The sequence below is a fragment of the Prionailurus bengalensis genome, chromosome B3, assembly GCF_016509475.1.
Source record: "Prionailurus bengalensis isolate Pbe53 chromosome B3, Fcat_Pben_1.1_paternal_pri, whole genome shotgun sequence".
Taxonomy (NCBI): Eukaryota; Metazoa; Chordata; class Mammalia; order Carnivora; family Felidae; genus Prionailurus; species Prionailurus bengalensis.
The window spans coordinates 86,221,496-86,247,891 of record NC_057355.1 but is presented as its reverse complement, the minus strand read 5'-3'; the positions used below and the strand labels follow the sequence as shown (position 1 = coordinate 86,247,891).

General features: G+C 39.3%; 1 pseudogene; it reads right to left on the bottom strand.

Annotated features, from left to right (window-relative positions):
* The window catches only part of LOC122468087, a 32,522-nt pseudogene extending 6,429 nt beyond the window's left edge, over nt 1-26,093 (bottom strand).
* Between the last annotated feature and the right edge of the window lie 303 nt (nt 26,094-26,396).

The following is a 26,396-nucleotide window of genomic DNA, read 5'->3' as shown; positions in this document are numbered from 1 at the left end:
AACAAGTTGTTTACAAGCAAAGTGATAGCCAGTTGTATTTTCTGGCAGCAGAAAGGAAGGTGCATTGATTTTGGAATGAGGAAACTTGGGTTCAGATAGAGGGTCTGCTTTTCACTGACTTCGGGCTCTTAACAGCTCTGTAAAATTGAGAGTTAAATGTGGCTGGATATGGAAAGGCCCACAGAAAGTCACCACCAATAAAGGGCAGGAGAATTTGCACTGAATAATTAGGAATTGGGGCAAAATTATGGTTTCAAAAATGCCTATACATTTTCTCTGTGCCTCCCAACACCCAACCAAATACTAAATATTAAAAATACAACACTAAATCTTGAAATACTAAATCTTAAATAAAGAAAAAGAAAGGAAAAATCCCAGGAATGTATGTGAATCTGACGTTGCTTTATTTAGGGCCTTTAGAATAGGTGATACTTTCTATAAAATAAATTTTTTCTAGAGCTGAAATGCAAAAAGACTGAATCATTTTTACGAAAAATCCAACTCGTCTTGGAAAGCACTTCATCCCCTCAGACAAGGCTCCCACCCCTCTGAATCCTCCCATCCGCTGTGTGCTTCAACCCCTAGAGGGCAGCATGCCCTCAAAGAAACTCACGCAGGGCCCAATTAGAAGCCATTTAAATGGCCAATTACTTTCCTGAATTGTTTAACAACCTTAAAAAAAAGACCTAAAAAAAACCTCATTAATAACACTAAAGAATGAAAGAGAGTATTAGCAATTTCTAATGACTACCATAGAAGTATGTTTTATTGATGCCATGACATAAAATTAAGAGAAACTGGTGAATCATCCTCACCTTTACTGAAGGAATTCTCAGGAAGAAGCACCTCTGGTTTCTCAGATGGGGCTGCTCCTTCTAAAGTGATTTCCTGTCATAACCTCTCCTCGAAGCCTCTCTTCAAAGCTCTGAGTGACGAGGCGAGGGTGAGTGATACCTGCTCTTCCTCACTCCATACCCTACCTGCTCTGCTTGCTTTCATTCTTGGCCCAGTAACATATGGGCACTTCATGTATCTGAGACCAGGGTCTTAGTCACCCTTCCTTGGTTGCCAGGATTAACTTTCACTTTCCCTCACTAACACCTATATCACTGCCTCATATGTAATGGAGAAGACACAGGCCCACAGCACCTGGACCCCATTCCCCACTCTCCGTGATACAACAAAGCCCACTGCACACATCCCTCAGAGACTCCAAGGCCGACCTCACCCTGTTCTACCCCTGGGGCTCCATTCAGCCTCCTCAGCATCTGCCCTTTCTTCACAAACCCTGGGTTATAATCCAGGTTCAAACGCTAATCAGGACCTTGTGCAGATTCTAATGTGCAAAATGAAGGCTGAAGCCAAACGACTTCACCCACCTTCTAGACAGAGAGGGATTACCAGTAGAGAACCTGGGAGAACAGGTAACACAATTTCTCCCATTCATAGGAGCTAGCATCTATGCTAATTCTGATTTGACTTTGGGGTTTTTGGTGACTCTCCATCTTTTCTCAAACTGCATTGGTTTAGGCAGATAAAACTATTTGTGTCTATGTATGTGATGTTGTCGAAACAGGACACTAGAGGATTTTTTTTTGTTTTTTTCTTAATGAAAAAATCCCCCCAATATTAAAAGGTCGTATCCATTAATTCAATCGAACATTTTCATAAGCAAATATGTTTGAAAAAATTAGCAAGTAAATGCATAAATAAATTACCTACATTGAAAGCTGTTACTGGCAGATATGATAACATGTTTCCTGTTAACTAGTTTACATTTCTTTTGAAGTGAATTTCTGGCTGACAGTGTTTATGTCACAGATGGTATCCTCACCTGCTTCATTAAGGCCTGTTTAGAATACAGTTCTAATGTAGGTTTTATTCCATGTAAAGCCACCTAGAGATAATTTTAAATGATCATATCGACTAACAAACACGTAATCAAGAAGCTCTTAAAATTTTATTAAAATTCAAGTCTTTTACCATTAGCAAACCTGCTTCATTAACATATTAATAGATAATGTTCCTGCTCATAATTAGCGTGCATTTTCTTTGCATCATTGTAGTTGAAAGAATTCAGGTGGAGTTTGATAGAAAAGTTGGGGTTTTTTTTGTCTGTCAACAAAGCACCTGGGGGGGAACAACCGAGGCTCCTGACCACCATTTCCATCTTAATCATTTGCTTCCTCCTACCCATAATTTTCTCTCCTTCAATCTCATCTCATCATTTATATTCCTCATATTCAGCCCACTATGGATTATAGACATGATAAACAATGAACTACAGGTAACTGGGTATGGATCTGGTCCACTCATTGAAGAATGAATCGCTACCTGCAAGAGAAATCCCAGGCACAAACACTATTTTCATCTAGAGTTTGAGAGAAGTGGGAACATTAAACCTGAAAAGAAGCTCATCTCTTTCTTTAAAATAAAAAAAAAAATGGGGGGGCACCCTGGTGGCTCAGTCAGTTGAACATCCGACTGGTGATTTCAGCTCAGGTCATGATCTCACAGTTCGTGAGATCAAGCCCCATGTCAGGCTCTGTGCTGACATCTCAGAGCCTGCTTGGGATTCTCTCTCTCTCCCTCTCTCTCTACCTCTTCCCTGCTTGCATGAGCATGCTCTCTCTCTCTCAAAATAAATGAAATAAACTTAAAAAAAATAAATATATTTTAAACCACTTATTTAAAATGTGTGTGTGTAGAACAGAGAATATAGCCCATATCTGTGGTATCTTACAGAGAGGAATGATTCAGGGAGCCATCTAGGGCATTTTTGTTTTTGTTTTTAATGACCACAAGATTAGATTAAGGCTATAATCGAGATCCCTAGAATAAGGCCACAGTGTTACTTTGAAATATTCTCACTTAAGTGATGTATTCGTTGTGATACATTAACAACAAAGGATGGAATTAGTATTATCTCTTAAAGTCACAATCTCATCTTAAGATGGAAAATGATATTTATACCAGAAATAAATATTTATGCTACAAATAGCAATTATGCTGTCATATAGTCTAAACAAGTGGTTAATTCTATTTACCAAAATGGTTCTGAAGCCACACCATTCTGTAACTTTAAAGCTTCTCTGTGATGCAAGGCAGAAACTACTCACACATTCTAGGCCTACTGGAACATCTTGTATGGGTCAGAGATTCATTTTACTTATCAGGAGTACACATTATAGTTCTGCTGTACTTTCAGTATCTTAGATCTTAGGAACATCCATCTGGTTATCCCACTCATTTTATCCAGGAGCAAATGCAGACCCAGAGAAGTTCATCAACTCTGTCTAGGTCTCTCGGCTTGTTAGGGGCAGAATTGGGGATTAAACTTCAGGCCTTCAAGTTTATTTATTTATTTTGAAAGAAAGAGAGAGTGTCAGCAGGGGAGGGTCAGTGAGAGAGGTGAGGGAGAGAATCCCAAGCAGGCTATGCACAGCACGGGCAGTGTGTAGCCCCATGCAGGGCTTGAACCCATTAACTGTGAGATATGACCTGAGCCAAAACCAAGAGTCAGACACTTAACCAGCTGAGCCACCCAGGCAACCTCTGATTTTTTTTTTAAACCACATCTCTTTCTTACCATTTTCTAGTCCTGATTTTCTCAATAAGAGGAAAAAAAATGATATCTATGGATTTTTAAAATGATATAATATGCTGGCTTTGAGGGGAGAGTTAGTTGAATGTAATCACAAAGAATGTTTTCATCACCCACCCAGGACACCACCTAGACAAAGGAGGATTCAAACATACTACTCAAGACTTAGCTGGGACCACCAGGAGAGGTGCTGCCCCTTTGCCTTTCAGCAGTGTGATCCTGAACTAGTATTTCTACACTGATGATTTAAACTTACATGACTTAGTAAAGCACTGTCCACTAGAATTTTCTGATATGTTAGATACCTAAACTGTCCACTGTGGGAACCACTAGCCATAAGGCTATTGAGCACTTAAAATTTGGTTAGTATAACTGTGGAACTGAATTTTAAATTTTATATCTTCTTAACTAATTTAAATTTAGATAGCCGCATATGGCTGGTGGCTATTGTATTGTATCGCATCGTATCATATCGTATCGTATCGTATGGTATTAGCACAGATTTAGTATATCCCAGAGAAGAGTTAGATTCATATAATGTCAGTGAACTAGAGACCCCTGGTGGAGGGGACTGTTATCTGCAGGACACCAACACAACTTAAAGAAAGGTAGGTGATTTTTTCCCCCTAAAATGCAGACATTTCAGGACTGTTCACATATTTTGATGCTAGGTGTCAAATTTTCTAGGTATTACAGGATGGAATAATGAGGAAATCAGGGATTTATTAAATCGATTGATGTTCACTGTAGTCATATCAAGCTTCTGTTACTAGTTTATTGACAGGACACTTAGCAGGACAGTGAAAACTGGTTTAAAACACTGCATTGGATTGTCTGGCATGATTAATGAAATGTCCTAGGGCCCCAGGCAGGCCAAAAGCATTCATCAGGATGGATGGTGGTATCAAATTGTATTACATCAATTAAGACACGATATAGCTTGTAGGAAGTCTGCACCTAAATTCAAGATAATAGCTGTTTGATCACTTGACTAGAGAAGAAATGCCAATGGTCCTTCTACCCCCTTGCTGACCTACAACCACACACAGTTTCCCCCATAAAGCTAAGGTAAACTGGTGTCATTATATCAAGTTTAAAAGGGGAGATTTTATCTTTTCTCTCTCTTCAACTGTGCTTCTTAAAATGGAGCTTGCTGATATATTTGGTTAATTTCTGATCCTACTGCCTGCTATACTATTTGTTTTTCTCTTTAGCCATCAAAAGCCATAATTACCCAAACTATGGCCTTTATTACGTTCCCTGTCCAGGGAATTGAGGGCTCCCTCTCCTTTCTCTGGCTATTCTTATTTCTCCTATATTCTGTCTTTGCTTGGTTTCAATCCCAAGACTCCTGCTTTCTTGACTGAAAACTCTCAAAGTACCAACGACAAAGACTGCTAGCTGACCCTTATAGTTGCCAAAATTAATAGAACCAACTTTGAGCTAGCATATTCTGAGCATTTTCAATGTGTAAACTTCTTAAAAACAATGCTCAGGGTATGCTAGCTGCTATTATTAGTATGTAAAAATCTTAAAATCCTATGTAGCCAGGCCCATCACTAATGGCTTTTGAGTTTTCTAAATTATATAAGCAGTTCTCTCCCCACACCTCAAGGTTGTCCAAATACCTTCCTAAATACCTGCAGATAATTTGATTATATACCTGGAAAATCAATGATACTCTATTATAAATGATAAGAATTAATGAGAATAAATTGAGAAAGTAGCTAGGTATAAATTTTCAAAGAAAACATAGTAATAACTAAAACTGGAACTGAATTTTAAATTTTATTTAATCTTAACTAATTTAAATTTAGATAGCCACATGTGGCTGGTGGCTATTATGTTGGGCAGTGCAGATTTAGTATATGCCTTGGAAGAGTTACATTCAGATAATGTCAGTGAATTGGACCGTGAGTTTAAACATACTCAGGTATGACTTGAACAAGAAAGAACCTATAGAGAAAAATCATGACATTGTATTATAGTACATGAACAACGAAGGTTGATGGGGGTGGGGAAGGGGAAAGTGAGTGATGGGCATTGAGGCGGGCACCTGTTGGGATGAGCACTGGATGTTGTAAGGAAACCAATTTGACAATTATATATATGAAAATTAAAAAAAAATAAAGTACATAAACAAGACATGAATCAATGTAAAGACATACTATGTTCTGGATGGGAAGATGACAATAAGATTTTCTTAGAGCTAAAAAAGTATATATGTATCTGTATACACATACACACACACACACATATTCATGTGGAATAATAAACACATTAGAATTGCCATGAAAGATTTTTAAAGTTGGTAAAATGTGTCCCAGACATAAAAATCTACTATAAAGCTGCTATGAACAAAACAATATGACAATGACACATAACTAGGATAGTCAGAGAACTCATTACAAAGTTCAGCCTTAGGGGCACTTTGGTGGCTCAGTCTGTTGAGCATCAGATTTTGGCCCAGGTCATGATCTCACAGTTAATGAGTTCAGGTCCTATGTCAGGGTTTGCACTAACAATGTGGAGCCTGCTTCAGATTCTGTCTCCTTGTCTGCATCCCCCCCTCCTCTCTCTCTCAAAAATAAATAAACATTAAAACAAATTTTAAAGAGAAAGTTCAGCCTTAGATCCAAGTTCATAAGTGTGTCATTTCAGTTCACTGAGAAAAGAATAGTTTAATGAATGATCTTGGCAAAACTCGTCTCCCATATAGAAGAAAACATGGTTAGATCTCCATCGCATACCCCACAAAAATTTTTAAATCTGCCTAGAGTTATATTATTTAAAAAAAAATTTTTTTTAATGTTTATTATTTTTGAGAGACAGAGAGAGACAGAGTGTAAGCAGGGGAGGGGCAGAGAGAAAGGAGACACAGAATTCAGAGCAGGCTCCAGACTCTGACCTGTCAGCACAGAGCCGGCCGTGGGACTAGAACTCACAGACCATGAGATCACGACCTGAGCTGAAGTTGGCTGCTTAAGTGGCTGAGCCACCATGTGTCCCCGGAGTTATTTTATTCTCAATAAATCACTGGGAACCTCCAATTTCACTTTAAAAAATCTTTTTTTTTTTTAATTTAGAGAGAGAGAGAGCGTGGGAGCAGGGGAGAGGGGCAGAAGGAGAGAGAGAGAGAGAGAGAGAGAGAGAGAGAGAGAGAGACAGAAAATCCCAAGCAGGTAACACCCCCAGCACGGAGCAGGATTTGGGGCTCAATTTCATGATGCTGGGACCACAACCTGAGCTGAATGCAAGAGTTGGTCACTCAACAGACTGAGCCATCCAGGCACCCCTCACTTTTTGATATAAAGATTGTATCAGTTAAAAGAGGCCAGAGGTATGGATATCCTCTGTAAAAAGTTTATAGTTGAGGGGCGCCTGGGTGGCGCAGTCGGTTAAGCATCCGACTTCAGCCAGGTCACGATCTCGCGCTCCGTGAGTTCGAGCCCCGCGTCAGGCTCTGGGCTGATGGCTCTGGGCTGATGGCTCGGAGCCTGGAGCCTGTTTCCGATTCTGTGTCTCCCTCTCTCTCTGCCCCTCCCCCGTTCATGCTCTGTCTCTCTCTGTCCCAAAAATAAATAAACGTCGAAAAAAAATTAAAAAAAAAAAGTTTATAGTTGAAATCTCCATTTTCCTTAAAAATATAAGATATATTTTATACCTTATTAAAAAAAGATATAAGCACCTGAAACTAATGTAGCACTGTGTTTCATTGTCTATAATACTCAAATTTTAAAAAGATATAAAATAGATACTAATATTCTCACTTTTTAGATGAAATATTAAATTGCCTTATTCTCAATAATTGGAGACCAAAAAATGACATTAGAGACCCATATTTTAAAAATTCTAGTACTCCAGGAATGCTTGGGTGGCTCAGTCAGTTGAGCACCTGACTTTGGCTCAGGTCATGATCTCATGATTTGTGGGTTCAAGCCCCACGTCAGGCTTTGCACTGACAACGTGGAGACTGCTTCGGATTCTCTGTCCCCCTCTCTCTGCCCCTTTCCCGCTCACATGGGTGCTCTCTGTCAAAAATAAATAAAAATTTAAAAATATTTCTAAAAAATTCCAGTACTCCATTATGCAGTATCTTACTGTTTTAAATTTTCCTCTTGTTCTGGTTTTAGCACTGAAAGTCTTGCATGCGGGGGAACCCGCAGTCCTGGGCAACTAGACAATTGGTTACCCTACAAAAGATCTTCTCTTTTACAACCTAAGACAAACCATAACAATAATAGGGCCAAAAAAAATGGTGAAACTATCGAGCCATAACTTTGATGAGGACTCTGATGTGAAGAATCATGATCAGCTTGAAGAATTTCTAATACTTTTAATTATAGACAGTATTAGGTGATTTATTGAGTATGACTGACTCCCTGTGGAGAAAATTAGTAAAGTATATTCATGAAATTGCCATCCTAACTGACAGGAATATGTGACAAGATAAAAAAACAAATAAATAATAGTTATTTATCAATAACCAAGTTTAATGAATTGTTTTGTTACTTTTCCTGTCCCTGTGCATGTTAGCTACTGCATTGCCAGAAGCCAGATAGCTAATTACCTACATGAGTGATAGATCAATCTGTGCCAAATCTCAAATCTTGAACTTAAAAAAATCATTTCTTCTTTATTGCTTTTATTTACTTAATTTTCGATCATCTATATTTACTTAGTATTTGTGTAAGTAAAAAATTATAATGAGTAGTTTGATTATTAAACAGTTGAAAGTTTTTCTACATTATCATAGACTTTGAACAAATTCCTTTTCCCTTTGAATAATCAAAAATTTTTTAATGTTTTTATTTATTTTTGAGAGAGAGAGACAGAGAGAGCACAAGCAGGGGAGGGGCAGAGAGAGAGAGAGGGAGACACAGAATCTGAAGCAGGCTCCAGGCTCCCACCTGTCAGCACAGAGCCCTGCACAGGGCTGGAACTCGTGAACCGTGAGATCATGACCTGAGCCAAAGTCCAATGTTTAACCGACTGAGCCACCCAGGTGCCCCGAATCATCAAATTTTAATCTAGCATTGCACTGAAGCCCAGCAGTGGTGGAGTAGAAAGAGTCTGCACTTTGGAGTCAGACAGATTTACTTGGTTGTATGATCTTGTATAAGTTACTTAGCCTTGCTGATTCCAGTTTCTCCCTCTATAAAATATGTATAATACAAACCATCTCAAAGAATTGTGTGAGAATCAAATATCATTGTAGATAAACCACCTGGCAAATGACAGATTCTCAGGAACTAAAAACAGTATATGCGACGATTAACCGTAAAACAAAATAGATGTTAACAGGCAGTTAGAAATACCACTGAACCAGGCAACAATATCTGGATTAAGATCAAACTTGTCACTTACTGGGGCACCTGAGTGGCTCATTTGGTTAAGCATCCAACTTTTGATTTCGACTCAGGTCATGATCTCAAGCTTTGTGAGATTGAGCCCCACATCAGGCTCCATGCTGACAGCATGGAGATTACTTGGGATTCTCTCTCCCTCTCTCGCCGCCCTCCCCCTGCTCGTGCTTTCTCTCAAAATGAAAAAATAAACATTAAAAAAAACTTGGGGGTGCTTGGGTGGCTCAGTGGATTAAGCATCTGACTTCAGCTCAGGTCATGATCTTACAGTTCGTGGGTTCAAGCCCCGCAACGGGCTCTGCTGACAGCTCAGAGCCTGGAGCCTGCTTCACATTCTGTCTCTGTTCTGTCTCTCTGCCCCTCCCCTGTTCGTGCTCACTCACGCTCTTTCTCTCTCTCTCAAATATAAAATAAAACATAAAAAAATTTTTAAAACTTGCCCCCTACTAACACTGAACTTTAAATATACCCTTAACTCTGATGTTCAGTTACCTCAACTGTAAAATGAGAATGATTTATCCCTGTGTAACTCAAAGGGTTTTGAAGCTAATTTTGTGCCACCTTTGAAACTCAAATGAGAATATTCCTCAGAGTGCACTGAAGTTTGAAGTCCTAGCTCTAGGGCGCCAGGGTGGCTCAGTTGGTTAAGCATCCAACTTTGGCTCAGGTCATGATCTTGTGGTCTGTGAGTTCAAGCCCTGTGTTGGGCTTTGTGCTGACAGCTGGGAGCCTAGAGCCTGCTTCAGATTCTGTGTCTCCCTCTCTCTCTGCCCCTCCCACACTCACACTCTATTTCTCTCTCCTTCAAAAACAAAAAAACATAAAAAAATTTGAAGTCCCAAACCTTAGTTTTATAATTTTAAAGAAATATAAAGAAAAATGGAGATTTACAACAAGGGGTTTTATACCTAATTTCCTCCAACAGTTTAAGGTTGAAATGAATTTGCACTATGAGAGGACTCTTCAGCTTAAAAGTTATATTTGGGGTTGAATCACTTTGTGTAATGTTTTATACTTTTAACTTGCCTTGAGAACAGAACAATGAGAAAAGTATGCTTTATTTCCATGAATGAATGACAATAGTAAATGGACAAAATTGTGATATGGTGCTTATTTCACAATATTTTTCTCCTGAAACTAGATGTATGTTGGCCTGTCTTTTTAAACAGCGCAAACAATTTTTCCTGTAAAAGGCTGGTAGTAAATATTTTCAGCTTTGTAAACTGTGTGGTCTCCCTGTCTACTATTCAACTGTGCTGTTGCACTGTAAAAGCAGACATAGACAAAAAATAGACTAATGGGTATAACCCTGTTCCAACAAAAGTTTGTTTATGAAAACAGGCAGCAGAGGTTGGCCTGTGGGCCATAGTTTTAAACCTCTCATAGATTCATTGTTTGGCCATTTGGGCCCTCAAGACTGTTGAGTTAGAAGAATAAAGGTAACTAACTTAGGCTGTTAAAGCAAAAAAGACTGGAAGGAGTTGAAAATCATAGTAGCAGCTCATTGTTCCTTTTTTTTTTTTTAGTTTATTTATTTGTTTAGAGAGAGAGCATGCATGCACGCACAAGCAGGGGAGGGGCAAAGAGAGAGGGAGAGAGAGAAACCCAACCAGCCTCTGTGCTCAGCTAAATTGCACAACCATGAGATCATGACCTGAACCAAAATCAAGAGTTGGACATTCAACGGACTGAGCCACCCAGGCACCCCTCATCGTTCCTCTTTAAATTAAATCCAGCATTAGAGAGGATGTGAAGAAACGGGAACCCTCTGGCACTGTTGGTGGGAATGCAAACTGGTGCAGCCACTCTGGAAAACAGTGTGGAGGTTCCTCAAAAAATTAAAAATAGACCTACCCTATGACCCAGCAATAGCACTGCTAGGAATTTACCCAAGGGATACAGGAGTACTGATGCAGAGGGGCACTTGTACCCCAATGTTTATAGCAGCACTCTCAACAATAGCCAAATTGTGGAAAAAGCCTAAATGTCCATCAACTGATGAATGGATAAAGCAATTGTGGTTTATATACACAATGGAGTACTACGTGGCAATGAGAAAGAATGAAATATGGCCCTTTGTAGCAATGTGGATGGAGCTGGAGAGTCTTATACTAAGTGAAATAAGCCATACAGAGAAAGACAGATACCATATGTTTTCACTCTTATGTGGATCCTGAGAAAATTAACAGAAACCCATGGGGGAGGGGAAGAAAAAAAAAAAGAAAAAAAAGAGGTTAGAGTGGGAGAGAGCCAAAGCATAAGAGACTGTTAAAAACTGAGAACAAACTGAGGGTTGATGGGGGGTGGGAGGGAGGGGAGGGTAGGTGATGGGCATTGAAGAGGGCATCTTTTGGGATGAGCACTGGGTGTTGTATGGAAACGAATTTGACAATAAATTTCATATAATAAAAATTAATTAATTAATTAATTAAATCCAGCATTGAATATTTAGAACTACCAAAATGTGGCAAGATATCTACGTATTCTTTAATTATCCTTTATGTTCATGTCCACACATCAGCTATCCTACCATAAGTTTTGCCTCAGTTAGATATCCATGACCTCCAAGGTTGACCCTCATTTGGCTATTTTGTTCCTTCCCAGCCAAGATGTACCTCCTAGTCACCAGCTCAGTTCCTTGTCCCTTAAATGGGTTCCTGGCAAGGCCAGTGCATAATTTTCAGGGTATAGTGAAAAATTAAAATGCCAGACACTTTGTTCCAACAGCAGGAATTCAGTGCCACTAAAGGCACTAAATATAAAACTAAACACTCTCACCATGTGATCCATCAATCAAGCTCCTCGGTGTTTACCCAAAGGAGTTGAAAACTCATGCCACAGAAAAACCTGCACATGGATCTTTAAAGCAGCTTTATTAGCAATTGCCAAAACTTGCAAACAATCAAGATGTCCTTTAGTAGGTGAATGGATAAATACACTGTGGTACATCCAGACAATGGAATATTATTCAGCACTAAAAATAAATAACCATGAAAAGCCATGGAGGAAACTTAAATACATATTAGTGAAAGAAAGAAGCAATCTGAAAAGTCTACAAACTGTACAATTTCACTAAATGAAATAGTAGAAAAGGCAAAACTACAGAGATAATAAAAAGATTAGTCGGGTGCCCCTGGCTGGCAGTAGAGCTTGGGACTCTTGATCTTGGGGTCATGAGTTCGAAACCCACATTGGGAGCAGAGTTTACTTAAAAAAACAAATAAATAAAAAATAAAAAGATGAGTGGTTACCAGAATTTAGTGGGGAGAGAGGAATGAATATAGGCAGAGCACGGAGGATTTTTAGGGCAGTGACCCTGCTTTGTTTGATACTATAATGGTAGATACATGTCATGATACATTTGTCCAAACCCATAGAATGCACAACATGAAGAGTGAACTCTAATTTAAACTATGGACTCTGGGTGACAAGGTTATGTCAGTGTAGTTTCATCACTTGTAACAAATCCCTCTGGTGGGGGATATTGATAATGAGGAACCTATGCATGCATAGGGGCAGGGGATATAGGAAATCTCTGTACCTTTCCTTTAATTTTGCTGTGTACCTAAAACTGCTCTAAAAAGTAAAGTCTGTTTTTAAAAATGGGAAATGAGATTGTCTCCTTGACAAATTTTGCCCACCATGCTTCCTTGAATAGATTGTGACTACATCTTATATTAGTTATTGATTCCTCACATTTCTTCCAAGAGTCCCTGGAAACTTTCAGTGCTGAGATTTCACTATCTAGCACCCAAAAAGAGGTTTTAATTACCCTAAGCTCTGTTCTAATTGTCCAAGGAAATAGGTTCTCTCTTCTATATTTTGTAATTCCTCTATCCAGGACATTTTTTCTCAGCTAATATTAGTACCAAGAAACCCTAAATATCCTTTAATGATCAATTCTTCTGTCTGTTTGAAACTATTTCCTCTTTTTATTCAAGTCCCTGGGGCTTGATTGAAGTACACTAGTTTGTGCAGATTTTATAAGTTATTATTTTATAAGTTACTAAATCTCATGTTCTATATTTCTCAGCACAGACTTAAAATCAGATTCTTTTACCTGAAAATTAAAATAAATTATAAAATGTTCTGTTAAAAAACCAATGGAGGGGTGCCTGGGTGGCTAAGTTGGTTAAGTGACCAGCTCTTGATTTCAGCCTAGGTCATGATCTCATGGTTGGTGAGTTCGAGCCCCACATTGGGCTCTGCACTGAGCATGGAGCCTGCTTAGGTTTCTCTCTGTCTCTCTCTCTCTGCCGCTCCCCTGTGGGTGTGCTTTCTCTCTTGCCAAATAAATAATAAGTAAACTTAAAAAAAATCCAATGGAAGGAGTGAAGAACTGATACATGATCCAACATGGACAAATCTCAAAAACATGATACTAAGTGAAAGAAGCCAAACACAAAGACCACATGTTGTATGATTCAACTCATAGGAAATGCCCAGAATAGGCAAATCTGTAGAGACTGAAAGTAGATTAGTGATTGATTAGGGCTGGGGGAAGGAATGGGGAGTGACTGCTAATGGACATGAGGTTTCTTTCCAAGCTTATGGAAATGTTCTAAAATTGAACAGCTGAACCATTCTGCAAATACACTAAAACCATTGAATTGCATATTCACAATGGAAATTTTTATGGTATGGAAATTGCATCTCAATAAAGTGTTTAAAAATAAAATCAATGGATATGAGCCTCTGTTGGACATAAAAATCTAATTCCAGCTCTTCTCTTCTTAACCTCTCCTTTTCTCTTCTTTTTTGCCACTTTCTATTTTTATTCCTTCTAGAGTAGCCTTCTAAAGCTCATTCAAGAACATCACAAGTTTTCTTTTTAAAAATGCATTTAATACATGAAAATCTGAGTAGGGACAACTACTAAAGTATGAAGTTATGATTTGTTTTATGACATCCTCCCTCATTTCCATAAGTTGGAAAATTTGCCTAATAAATTATGAAAAGTTTATTTAAGTTTTTCTGAAAATCTGCTTATTTTATGAAAAATATCAAGGCAGGGGTTGAGAAGAGAGGTGACCCCAGATAGGGCTGCTGCTATGATGTGAAAGTTTGTGACCTCCCCAAATTCATATGTTGAAGCCTAATACCTAACATGATGATGTTTGGACGTGGGGCCTTTGAGAGGTAATTAGGTCACGAGGGTGGAGCTCTCATGAATGGGATTAGTGCCCTTATAACAAGAGTCCCAAGAAAACTTGCTTCTTCTCTCTCTGTTCTCTGCCATGTTAGGATACACTGAGGAGATGGCCATCTGCAAACCAGGAAGCAGATCTCACCAGACACTGGATCTGTTGGCACCTTGATCTTGGACTCCCCAGCCTTCAGAACTGTGAGAAATGTTTGTTGTTTAAGCCACCCGGTATATGGTATGTTTGTTATAGTAGCTCCAACCTGACAGCACCAGAGTCCCCCAGAGTTCACAGCACTGGGACAAAGTTGCTGCCAGTATCAAAACTTTGGCTATAGGGATGCCTGGGTGCCTCGGTAGTTAAGCATCTGACTTTGGCTCAGGTCATGATCTCTTGGTTTATGGGTTCAAGCCCTGCATCGGGCTCTGTGCTGACAGCTCAGAGCCTGGAGCTTGCTTCAGGTTCTGTGTCTCCCTCTGTCTCTGCTGCTCCCCCACTCACACTCTGTCTCTCTCTCAAAAACAAACAAACAAATAAATAAATAAACAAACATTAAAAAATATATTTAAAAAAAATCTTTGGTTACGTAAACAGTCCCTAAACATATATTATTTGTCTGGTTGCAGGACCTGAACTAGAAAAAAGCAATAGAGAGAAGCTAAACATAAGTTAATACTAACAACTGCCATTATTGGCCATTGATATGCACCAGGCACTGTGCTTGCTGAGTGCTTTACACACATTCAGCTAATCAACACAACAATCAATCTTATGGGCAATTATTATCTCTAAAATACAAATAGAAAAATTGAGACTCAGAGAAGTTAAATAACCTGCCCTAGGCCTCACAGCTAGTAAACTAATCTCCATATGTGTAATCAGACCTCTCATTCAGTGAAGAACCCCAGAAAAATTCCTTCTACAGCCTAAATCCCAGAGAGTAGAGGGCACCCAAAGTTCCATTTTAGAACCCACTAGTTGTATGGTATAGCATTAAAACTAGAGTTATCATCAATGAAGTAGTTGTTTTCTTTATGTTTGCCTGTTGTGGTTCAGATTGCTGAGTCTCTTCCCCCAGAGAATGAAAATATACTTTAGAGCTTTAACTCATAACAAAGGGAAATATGTCATCTTACTACTTATTTTAAACCACCCCCTGGAGTGCTATGATTTGCCCATCTTTGATCAAATGTTCTTCCCAAGCAGGCTGATTTTATGAATTTTCCGGAGCTGTGTTAAATGGCATCCCATTAGCATCAACATGAATGAGAAGCGAGGGGGTGGGCTCCTCACAAAAGCATGACCTCTTATTAGTTGCTATTCTGATACTTCATTTGTCAGCACTGATTTAATGGTGGGAAGAGAAGGCTCATAGGAGATTATGTAGAAAGACTATGCTACACTTTGTAGCCTTTCTCAAGCCATCAGAATAAAGAACTGACTGCTACTTACATCCATAATTATATGTGGCATTTTGGCTCTGTAATTAAATTCAAAATAAGTCACATGCAGCAATTTGTTAAATTTAAATAGTGTTACAAAAAATAAAAAAGATCACTGAATGATACGAGCTTCTGAACTTAGAGATATGACTTGAGGAAAGACTCATTCACTCAAACTAGTAGGGATTATCGCTGCAAAAATAAACTCAGTAACACTTAATTCTGTGAATCTAGGATGTATTAGAATCTGTGCCATTGGATGGGATTATACAATAAGAAATTCAAAACTTTAAGTTCAAATAAGTAATGTTCATAGGCTGGTTTCAGTTTGTTATCCAAATGTTCTTTAAGAAATACGTGTAATATTTATTAAAATCTAGTAGGATTTTCCCAGTCCTTAAGAAGAACTGAGTTACAAAGAAGAGATTGTTCAAATCAGTAGCAAGAACTAGGACAAATCAAAATAACTATGTATAACAACAAAAACACTGGATGCTTGCTGAATATTTTTTGGTTGAAAAGCACTTTTATATAGGTACAGATATCCCAGGAGAGTCCAGAAAAAAAACACTTGATTTGTGATCACTTTAAGCTGTTCTCTGTCAGGTGGAGGAAACAGGCAATGTGGGACAGGGAAAATTGGGTAGCCCAAAGCTAGACTTGCCCAATGGATATGATAGAGAGTGGGTGGAGGGGGGGGGGGTTGATAAGGGGATTTTTGCCAGTGTTGTCATAGACAGAACTTGAATGTCCAGAACCTGGATATTAGGCATGGATGATATAGCAAACACAGTGTGCTGGTGTGGCTGGAAGTTTAAAAGGCTTCACTTCTCCAGTTGGGTGGAGTATCTTACTTTCAGCAAGCTAACAGGAAGGCATTAAACTTCTAGTGTGATGTGAAGGAGACAATGGGAAGCCATATCTATCTACCTGTATCTCTATCATGGGTATAAACTTTGCTCTGCTTGTTGGTTGCTTTAATAAATCAAAGTAAAGGCAAACTTGAACCAAGTCTAAGTTATTGTTCTTGCCTATCCTTGAAACTGAACCAAACATTATGGTTTTCTGAATACACTGTATTCATCCTCTATGGCCAAAACCAGGTTCCCAATAATCTGAATTATGAGTTATTCAGTCTGTTATGAATTTATATATATATATATATATGGTTATATATAATTTCTTATATATATATATATATGGTTATATATAACTTCTTATAAAGTTAGATATAAACCTATAATATGACCCAGCATGCAATCCCATGCCTAGAGAGGTAGCTAAGAAAAATGAATACTAATGACTGATTAGTGATTGTGTGATTAAACACAGAAATCGGTATTTACATGCTGCTGGGAGCTTTGTTCCTAATTGCATGCGCGCACACGCGTGCGCGCGCACACACACACACACACACACACACACACACCTGAAAACAACCCATATGTTCTTTAACTGGTGAAGTAATGAATAAACAAGCTATGGTACATCCATACAAAGGAATACTCCTCAGCAGTAAAAAGGTATGAACCCCTGTACATGTAAAAAATTGATAAATCTCAAACACATTATGCTAAGTAAAAGAAACCACACTCAAAAGGCTATATATTATGTGATTCCATTTATATGAAGTTCTGGAAAAGGTAAAATTATAGGGCCAGAAAATAGATCTGTGGTTGCCAGGGGCTAAGGGTAAGAAGAGTTGACTGCAAAAGAATGGCACAAGAGAATTTGAGAGATGATTAGACTGCCATGATTTCCACAAGAATGACCCTGAAAGATAACCCCTTTAGTGGGTGTAGAGTGCTTGGGGGAACAAATTTGGGAGTCATTTCAGTGGTGTCTCCTCCCTCCAGTACTCCTGAAGACAATGGGCCCCAGCTGCTGCAGCGTAAGGGCTTTTCCTGTGCAAAAGGAAGGAAAGGAAAACTATTTTATTGAATTCCCACTGTGGTGCCTGAAGGAGCTGAGAATAAGAAGTTTTACACACATCTCATTTTATCTTCATAACAGCTTATCGTCCCCATTTTACACATAAGGAAACTGGGGCTCAAGTGATCCACTGAGAGTGAACTCAGGCACCTCTATGCTTAACTGACTCTCACCTTATTGAGCACAGACAATGGACTCACACACTTGTTATTAACCTTTCTTTCCTGTTACAGAGTCACAAAAATTTTCTATACCTAGAATATGGAACTACATCTATTCTGGAGGAAGGAGGGAGCACCCTTTTCTAATTTGTACAAAAGTGCTATCTGGGCAAATAGTGGACCTAGAGTTTTTTCACTGGCCCTGACTGCCTGCCCTGCTGCTGGTAAGTGATCGCGATGCCTACGTCTACAGACCACCCTTATCCACTGGAGCCCATGTTCCTCTGGCCTCGGGGATGAGAGTTTGGGCTGGTATATCTGGGGGAGGGAAAAATTCTCTGGAGTCTGACAGACAGGATGGGGAAGTCAGGAGGGCAGGAGCAGAGGACAAAAAAAAAACCTAAGGAAGTTGAAGGATGAGGGCAACAAAGTATAACAGTGGAGCCACCAGGAAAGTCTAACTGCTTTGTCTTATGCAATCATTGGGTAAGCTTTCAGAGTTTGCTTACCCTAGAAAAACTACTTCTCTGGTTAATCAATCTGGGTGAATCAACATCCAGACCGGAGTCGTAAAAGCTCATCCCCTATAAACTGAAATTGTATCCCAGTTTTTAACTCTAGGAGAAAAGTGGGAGCCAAAATGGTTGATAAGGTTTGTGACTGAGTGTTTCGTCTGCCACGTCTGTACAAGTCTAAGTTGCTTTTCACTACAGTCTTCCAGGCAACACCGTTGGGGTTCTACCAGTCTAGTCTCTACTGCGATGGACTAATTCCCTTGTCCCTGATGGAGTAGAACTGGTCTTGAAAGAAATGACAAAAGCTATGTTTAATTGAGGTTCTATCCCAAAGCCTATAGAAAAGAGTGTTGTAGTCATTAATGCCATTCATCAAATACTTTCACACTTCTGGAGCATGTTAGGAATGTCCATCCTGGCCACTTCATGGTTCAGTGAGGCCATGTGTCCATTTCTGGCCTATGAATTGTTGGCAGAAATGAAATGTGGCACTTTTAATGTCCTCTGGCATGGAAATGGGCTATGTTAGAGATTTTGCCTGCTCTCACGGCCTGGATTTCCCAGTTGTCACAGTGAGCAGAACACCCTGCTGAATCACAATGGACATGTTGTTTTAAGGCGTTGAGATTTTTTGTTGTTGTTACCACTGCATAATCTGTACTGACTGATATAATAGCTTTTTGGTTTAAAAAATTTTTTTAATGTTTATTTATTATTTTGAAAGAGAGACAGAATGCAAGCAGGGGGAGGGGCAGAGAGAGAGGAAGACACAGAATCCAAAGCAGGCTCCAGGCTCTGAGCTGTCAGCACAGAGCCTGACATGGGGCTTGAACTCATGGACTGCAAGGTCATGACCTCAGCTGAAGCAGATGCTTACCCAACTGAGCCACCCAGGCACCCCTACAATACCTTTTTGGTTTTAAATAATGTTTGCTGGGTTTTATGTTTTGGTAGGCTAAGAAAAGTGATTTATGACCTTTGTTTCTAGTTACCACTGTTCTCACTGAGTTATATAGTAATATGATATAAAAATTTTCAAAACAAAAATATAGCACTGTGTTTGAAACTGTCTAAAAACAAATTGTCTAGGGGCACCTAGGTGGCTCTGTTAGTTAAGTGTCCAATTCTTGATTTTGACTCAATCATAATCTCACTGTTCATGAGTTCCAGACCCAAGTGAGGCTCTGTGCTGACAGTGTGGACCCTGCTTAGGGTTCTCTCCCTTTCTCTCTGTCCCTCCCCTGCCCACTCATGCCTGCACACGTGCTCTTTCTCTCTCTCAAAATAAGTAAACTTTAAAAAAAGTTAATTATCAAAATTAAATAAATAAAAATAAATTTTCTATAATTACCTTAATAAAATTCCATCAAAGTAGGAAGATATCCAAAACCATCATCACAAAACCATCAGGCTAATTAAGCTTTTATATGTCTCTAATACAATGTTCCTTTAAGAAGAACTCAGTAATAAACCTTTAATGTTGACGGAAACAAGTTTTAAATTTTATTAATTTGTATAGTAACCATTACTTTATCACTTATGTTATCATCTGTCTGATGTGTTGGAAACATTTTGAAAAGCTAAAAGACAAAGGTTCGTAAATGTTCACAAAAGAAAAGAAAATATTAAAACCATTAGAACTGTAGGATTTTATTACCATCTTTTAAAAATATCATTAGCTTTTAGAATGTTATGTACTGTATGGAGCATGTAAGAGAATATATTCACAATGAAACACTTTTTCTTTAACTTTCAAACTTGCCAGCATGCACAATACTACTTTGAAGCTGTTCATTATTCTTTTTTTGTTGTTGTTGTTCATTATTCTTAAAGAATACGTGTTTATTTTTTACCTTATGTGTCCTTAAGAGGGGCATGAGAATAAGAATAGACAATAAGAATCTTAGACAATAAGAACCTATTTTAGTCAAATACTAAGACCCAAAGAAAAAGTCCTTAAATGTTTACTTCTGAGATTCCAAGAGCTATCTGGATCCTACTTTCCCCAGACTTGCTGTGTTTCATTGATTCTAAGATACATTCTTAAAAATGTTTACATTTTACGTCTTAACATTACCATTTTCCTCTAAATTCTGTAGACAATCACCCTATTGTCATCAGATACTTAATTTTGTATATCTGGGAATAACATGGCTTATTTCTTCAAAGACAACTTAATTCTGTCTAAATGCTTCTAGAATTTTTTATGTTTTATAATTAGCGAATATTTTATATTTAGCAAAACCCCCCAAAATATAGTGGCTTAAAGATGCAATGATTTATTATTTGTCAGGGTTCCATGAGTGAGCTAGGCAGTTTCTCTGCTGGCTTCACGTGGCACCCTTGAACAACTGCACTTACTTGAACGATCAGCTGGGCTGAAAGATACACAGTGACCTAACTCATGTGTCTGGCAGTTGTTCCTGGCTGTCAGGTGTGGAGTCTACTTTCCTCCATGAGGCCTCTCATCCTCCATTTGGCTAGACTGGATTCTTTTTGTGGCAGTGTTCACTTCCACCACATTCTATTGGTCGCTACAACACCCACTCAGACTGAATGGGTGAGAAATTAGATTACAATTTTTGATGGGATATCCCCCAAGAATTTGTGGCCATATTTACTCCCATCCACTATCTGGCCATAATTATTTACATTTCTCCAACATATATAAGACACTTAACTCCCTCTCAAGACCTCTAAAAGTTTGATACAACTATCAGATCTAATACTTTATTATCTGCATCTGATTCAGATATGAATAAGGCTTCTCCCATGTGCCAACCTATGATCTAAAGATCAGTGAACCAGGGGCATGTGGGTGGCTCAGTCAGTTAAGCATTCGACTTTGGCTCAGGTCATGATCTCATGGTTCATGACTACAAGCCCCATGTAGGGATCTGTGCTGACAGCTCAGAGCCTGGATCCTGCTTCCGATTCTGTGTCTCCCCCTCTCTGTTCCTCCCTTGATCATGCTCTGTCTCTCTCTCTCTCTCTCTCTCAAAAAGAAATAAGCATTAAAAAAATTTTTTTTAGAGATCAGTGAACCAAAGTAGGGGTCCAACACCTTTTTCTGTCAAGATCCCCATGGTAAATATTTTTGGCTTTGTGGGGCTGTTTAGTCTTTGAGGTTTTTTGGGGGGAAGGGGTTGTTTGTTTTTTAAAGATTTTATTCTCAAGTAATCTCTCCACCTGACATGGGGCTCAAGCTCACAACCCCAAGATCAGGAGTCCCATGGTCCACTGATTGAGCCAACCAGGTGCCCCTGTACAGTTTCTGTTATAACTATTTGATTCTTCAATTGTAATGTGAAAGCAGCTATAGAAAACATGTAAACAAATGAATGTGGCTGTGTTCCAATAAATCAGGTATTTACAAAAATAGGCCAAGGACTGGTTTTAACCTGTGGGTCATAGCTTGTGCCCTCCAAATTAGAGTATGAGAGACCCCACCGAGGAAAATCGAGATGCCCAACAGTTTGAACCAACTATCTGACATAAGAGTGAGATGATTTGTGACTTTTAGTCCAGCCAGCTCCTGCACTGATTTAACTGATGTGAAACCAGCAGAGGAATCTCTCAGCCAGCCTACAAAATCATGAGAAATCATTAATTTCTGTGTTTTAATCCACTTAGTTTTGGACATTTCATTATACAGCAGTAGTTAACTAAAAGAGAAATTGGTACCTGAAGTGGAGTACTAGTTTGGCATTTGGTTAAAAAGTAAATATATGCACATTTTTCTGGAGTGAAAAGCAGTAACTTTAATTAAATTCTTATGGGGATATAAGACCTATAAAAAGGATTAAGAACCTCTGTCTTGATATATCTCAAAGAAAACTTTTAGGGTCAAGATATAGATTAAATATGGCCACATACTTTTTTTTTGCTCTTATTTTTAAAATTACATTAGTATCCTGAAACTCATCTATGGAGAACCTGAAGTTGAAAATCCCTAGCTCACATATTAGTATATTTTCATTAATTTTCAGTTAACCCTTTCCATCTGCAGACACAGTTCTTTATTTAGCTTATTAAAATCATTTTTCATTGTTGTATCTTTGATTATTGCTTGTGTTTCAAGTGTTCATGATTTATCTTGGTAACACTAGCCATCCATATATAGTCTCTCTATGCTCTGCCTTACATCATCACCAGCTTCTCGCTTGTCATTTTCATCTCTTTATCCTTTCCTTTGTAATTTTAGCAAGTTTCTCATATATTTCCTCCATATTACTAATTTGATTTCCTTTGGTGTCAGTTCAATTCTTTATTGACATATCACTTAAAAATAATGTGTGGATCTGTTTCATATTCTGATTACATAAGCCAAGTACTTGAAGAAATAATTATTGAGACAGTTAAGGAAATCTGAACATCATCCAGGTATTTGATGTACTAAGTAAGTATAATAAGTCTTATTCAGTGTGATGATGGAATTGTGGTTACATTTTTTTTTTTTAAGAAGAAAGGGGGCTCTTGGGTGGCTCACTAGGTAAGCATCTGACTTCAGGTCAGGTCATTTTTGAGTTGAGGCTGGTGGGTTTAAGCCTCATCAGGCTCCCTGCTGTCAGTGCAGAGCCTGCTTCAGATCCTCTGTCTCTCTCTCTCTCTCTGCGCACCTCCCCCACTCAGATTCTCTCTCTGTCTCTCTCAAAAATAAATAAACATTAAAAAATAAAATAAAAAGAAGAAAGAATGACTTCATGTGAAAGAGATACTTATTGAAGTATTTACAGGTGAAATTATATTGTCTTTAGGATTTGATTTAAAATATTTTAGTACAGGGTCCCCTGGGTGGCTCAGTTGGTTAAGTGTCCAACTCTTGATTTCAGCTCAGGTAACGATCTCATGGTTTGTGGGAACAAAGCCCCACATAAGGCTCTGCACTAATAACAAGGAGTCTGCTTAGGAGACTCTCCCTCTCTCTCTGCTCCCTCCCCTGCTCGTACTCTCTCTCTCTCTCTCCTCTCGCAAAAATAAATAAACTGTAAAAAATAAAACATTTAAAAAATGAAATAGTTCACAAAATATTGGTAACTAAGTTGAATGATTAAATGGTGATTATTACATTGATCTCTCCACTATGTATCTATTTTAAACATCCCACAATATCAAGTATCAAAATTGCAAAAATAAGTCTGAACTTTATTGTTTTTAAATTTTTTTAACGTTTATTTATTTTTGAGACAGAGAGAGACAGAGCATGAACGGGGGAGGTGCAGAGAGAGAGGGAGACACAGAATCTGAAACAAGCTCCAGGCTCTGAGCTGTCATCACAGAGCCCGACGCGGGGCTCGAACTCACGGACCGCGAGATCATGACCTGAGTTGTAGTCAGACGCTTAACCGACTGAGCCACCCAGGCGCCCCATGAACTTTATTGTTTTTAATACAGATTTAATATATGAGATTTTACTGTTTATGTTTTTCCTTAATCCACCCCACTTCGTTTCTATATTTCTGCCTGCCTCTCAATCAGCTTTCTTTCCATCTCAGTCTGCTATTTTATATTATCTTTTATGTCTTATTTTATAGAATAAGTTTAAGGATTGTTTTGAGAACACTAAGCAGATGTCCTGTTCTTGCCGAAAATCTATTTTAAAAGCCTGTTCTTCTTACCCATCTTGAAACTGTTTTCTCCATTTTTCCATTTTTTGGAATCTTTTCTTATCCCCAGTGTTCACTTTCTTTCTACTCATTGTCCTTAAAATAAAAAGGTACTATCAGGCCTGGTTTCCCCTGTAATCAGGGAAGGTATATTCTACTTGGTTCCTTCATTATCCCCAGGTTGTTGTTATATTTCATTTCAGTCAAAGTCTAGTTAATACAAATTTTAGTAAACCAGAATTTTAGGACCCATGAGAAAGATATGGAAACACTGAAAAATCCAAGCAGAAGAACTTCTTCTCTATAGTATCTTTCCACTCTGTCTACTGAAGCTGCTATACTGGAAGCTAAACTTCTGTATCTAGAGTGCTAATATTCTATTTCCATTGGGCCAGTAATTCATGTTAAGTGCAAGTACTTAAGGGTCTCCTATCAACTACTGCCTGCTTCATGGGACTCAAGATCCTGCCGCTTGACCAGCTCTGCTCTTGGTGGTTTCCCATTGCCACTCTCTTTAATAACTGCTGATTTGCACTGATGAAATGGAATCCAAGTAGTTTCCATGGAACCAAGTGCTCCTGTGTGGTTTTTTAATGTATCGACTGGCTGGGCTGAACTACATTTCCCAGAATTCTCTTTCCTGTATGTTTTCCAGTTACAGTGAGCCACAAGAGACAGTCTTGTATGAGATTTAAAGGGCAAAAATGGGCACCACAGCCTTTTTTTTTATTATTATTAATAGCTTCCATACATTTTTATTCACCTCCTGGCTTACCTTGTTGGTCTGCAACAGCTCCATCTTCACCTGGATCCTCTTTTACCTTTTCCAACTCCTAAGCCAGTTACCAATTTCTCCTGCAGGACACCCATGTGATCAAGACCAGAGACAGTGAGAACTGACACAGTGTTCAGTTCACCTTTGTGGGTTTCAGATTGTGCTTATCGGTCCCAGTTCATCCTTTCTCTCCTGCACTTAAATTTTTTTTTAATGTTTATTTATTTTTGAAAGAGAGAGAGCCCATGTGCAAGCTGGGGAGGTACAGAGGGAGAGGGAGACAGAAGATCTGAATTCACAAACTGTGAGATCATGACCTGAGCCCAAGTCAGATGTTAAACCGACTAAGCCACCCAGGCGCCCCTCTCTCCTGCACTTTAAATTCGCCTTCCATTGGGGCACCTGGGTGGCTCAGTCAGTTAAGTGTCAACTCTTGATTTCAGCTGACAGCGCAGAACTTCCTTGAAATTTCCTGTCTCCCTTGCTTTCTCTGCACCAACCCCCTCTCGAAATAAATTAAAAAATAAAAATAAAGGAGGAGCCAAGATGGCAGAACAGCAAGGAAGTTTTTTGTGTGTCTCGCGTCCATGAAATACAGCCAGACCGACACTAAACCATCCTACACACCTAGAAAACTGACCGGACGATTAACACAACAATCTGCACAACCTGAACCACAGAATTCAGCAGGTACGAGACACGGAGAAGTGAACTTGGGGAGCGAGAAGGCGCAGGAAGGGAGGTGTTTTTGTCAGCGGAGAGAGGACGGAGACTGGAGGTGGGAGGGAGAATACGGGAAAAGTGCCCCTCCCCAAAAGCAGCTGGAGAGAAAGTAGAAAATTAGAAACAGCCACAGGGACTAAACTAAAAAGGGAGAAATGAGAGGGTTTAAATTCCGTTAAGACTGTAAACAAGGGGAGTGCAGTCTGCAACTCCACAGCTCGATACCTGGCGGTGCTCTGGTAGGAAGGGCGAATCCCCAGGAACAGAGTGGGGTCCAGGAGGTTCTCAGGCCACCCGGGGAAAAGCGGTTCCACTTCTGGAAGGACATTTGGTAGAGACTGTTGAAGCCACCTGGTCCCAGCAGACCCCAGAAGGCGGCCATGTTTGCTGGTGCTGGAACAAAGTCATTAAGGGTGAAGCCTGGTGCCAGATGTGTGTTGTGATTTTCCATAATCCCTGATAAGCTGCTGCTACACTGTCTCAGGAACTTTTACTCGGGCGCGCTGGCACCTGGCCGCAGTCTCAGGGCACCGGCAGCAGCAGGGTCCATCAAGTGTTCCTGGGTGCAGCCGACATCCAGCCATTGCTCATTCAGCCATTGTTCGGTGAGACCCTCCCGCAGAGGGGCAGAAGAGGTCAAAGCCGCAGTCCTTCAGAAACAACCACATCTGAGTCAAAACGTGGAAGAGAGGCCTGGAGCCTGGTCACAGAGAGTGAAAAAGCAGGGAGTGGATGAAAGCTGAAGACAGAGGACAGGGGCGCAATTGCTGATCCGGGAGAACACATTGGGTAAGGGGTGGCGCCATTTTTACCGCTCCGGCGCATGCGCGTACACACCTAGGAACCCCGCAACCATCCACCCCAGTAGGGTAGCAGCGCCATCTAGTGGAGAGTGGAGCTATTACACTGAGCCCCGCTCAAGTGGGCCAACCTCACTCTTCAATAACACAAGTCTCACTGCTGGCTTAGTCTATGGACTATGAAACGCTACATATACTGACTTCTGGGGGAAAACGAAGTAATGTCAGTCCTACCTTATTCTGTTAGCAGGTCCATCTATTCAATTTTCTTTCTTTTTTTTTCTCTTTTACACTACTTTTCTTTTTCTTGAATACAGAGAGAAAAAAT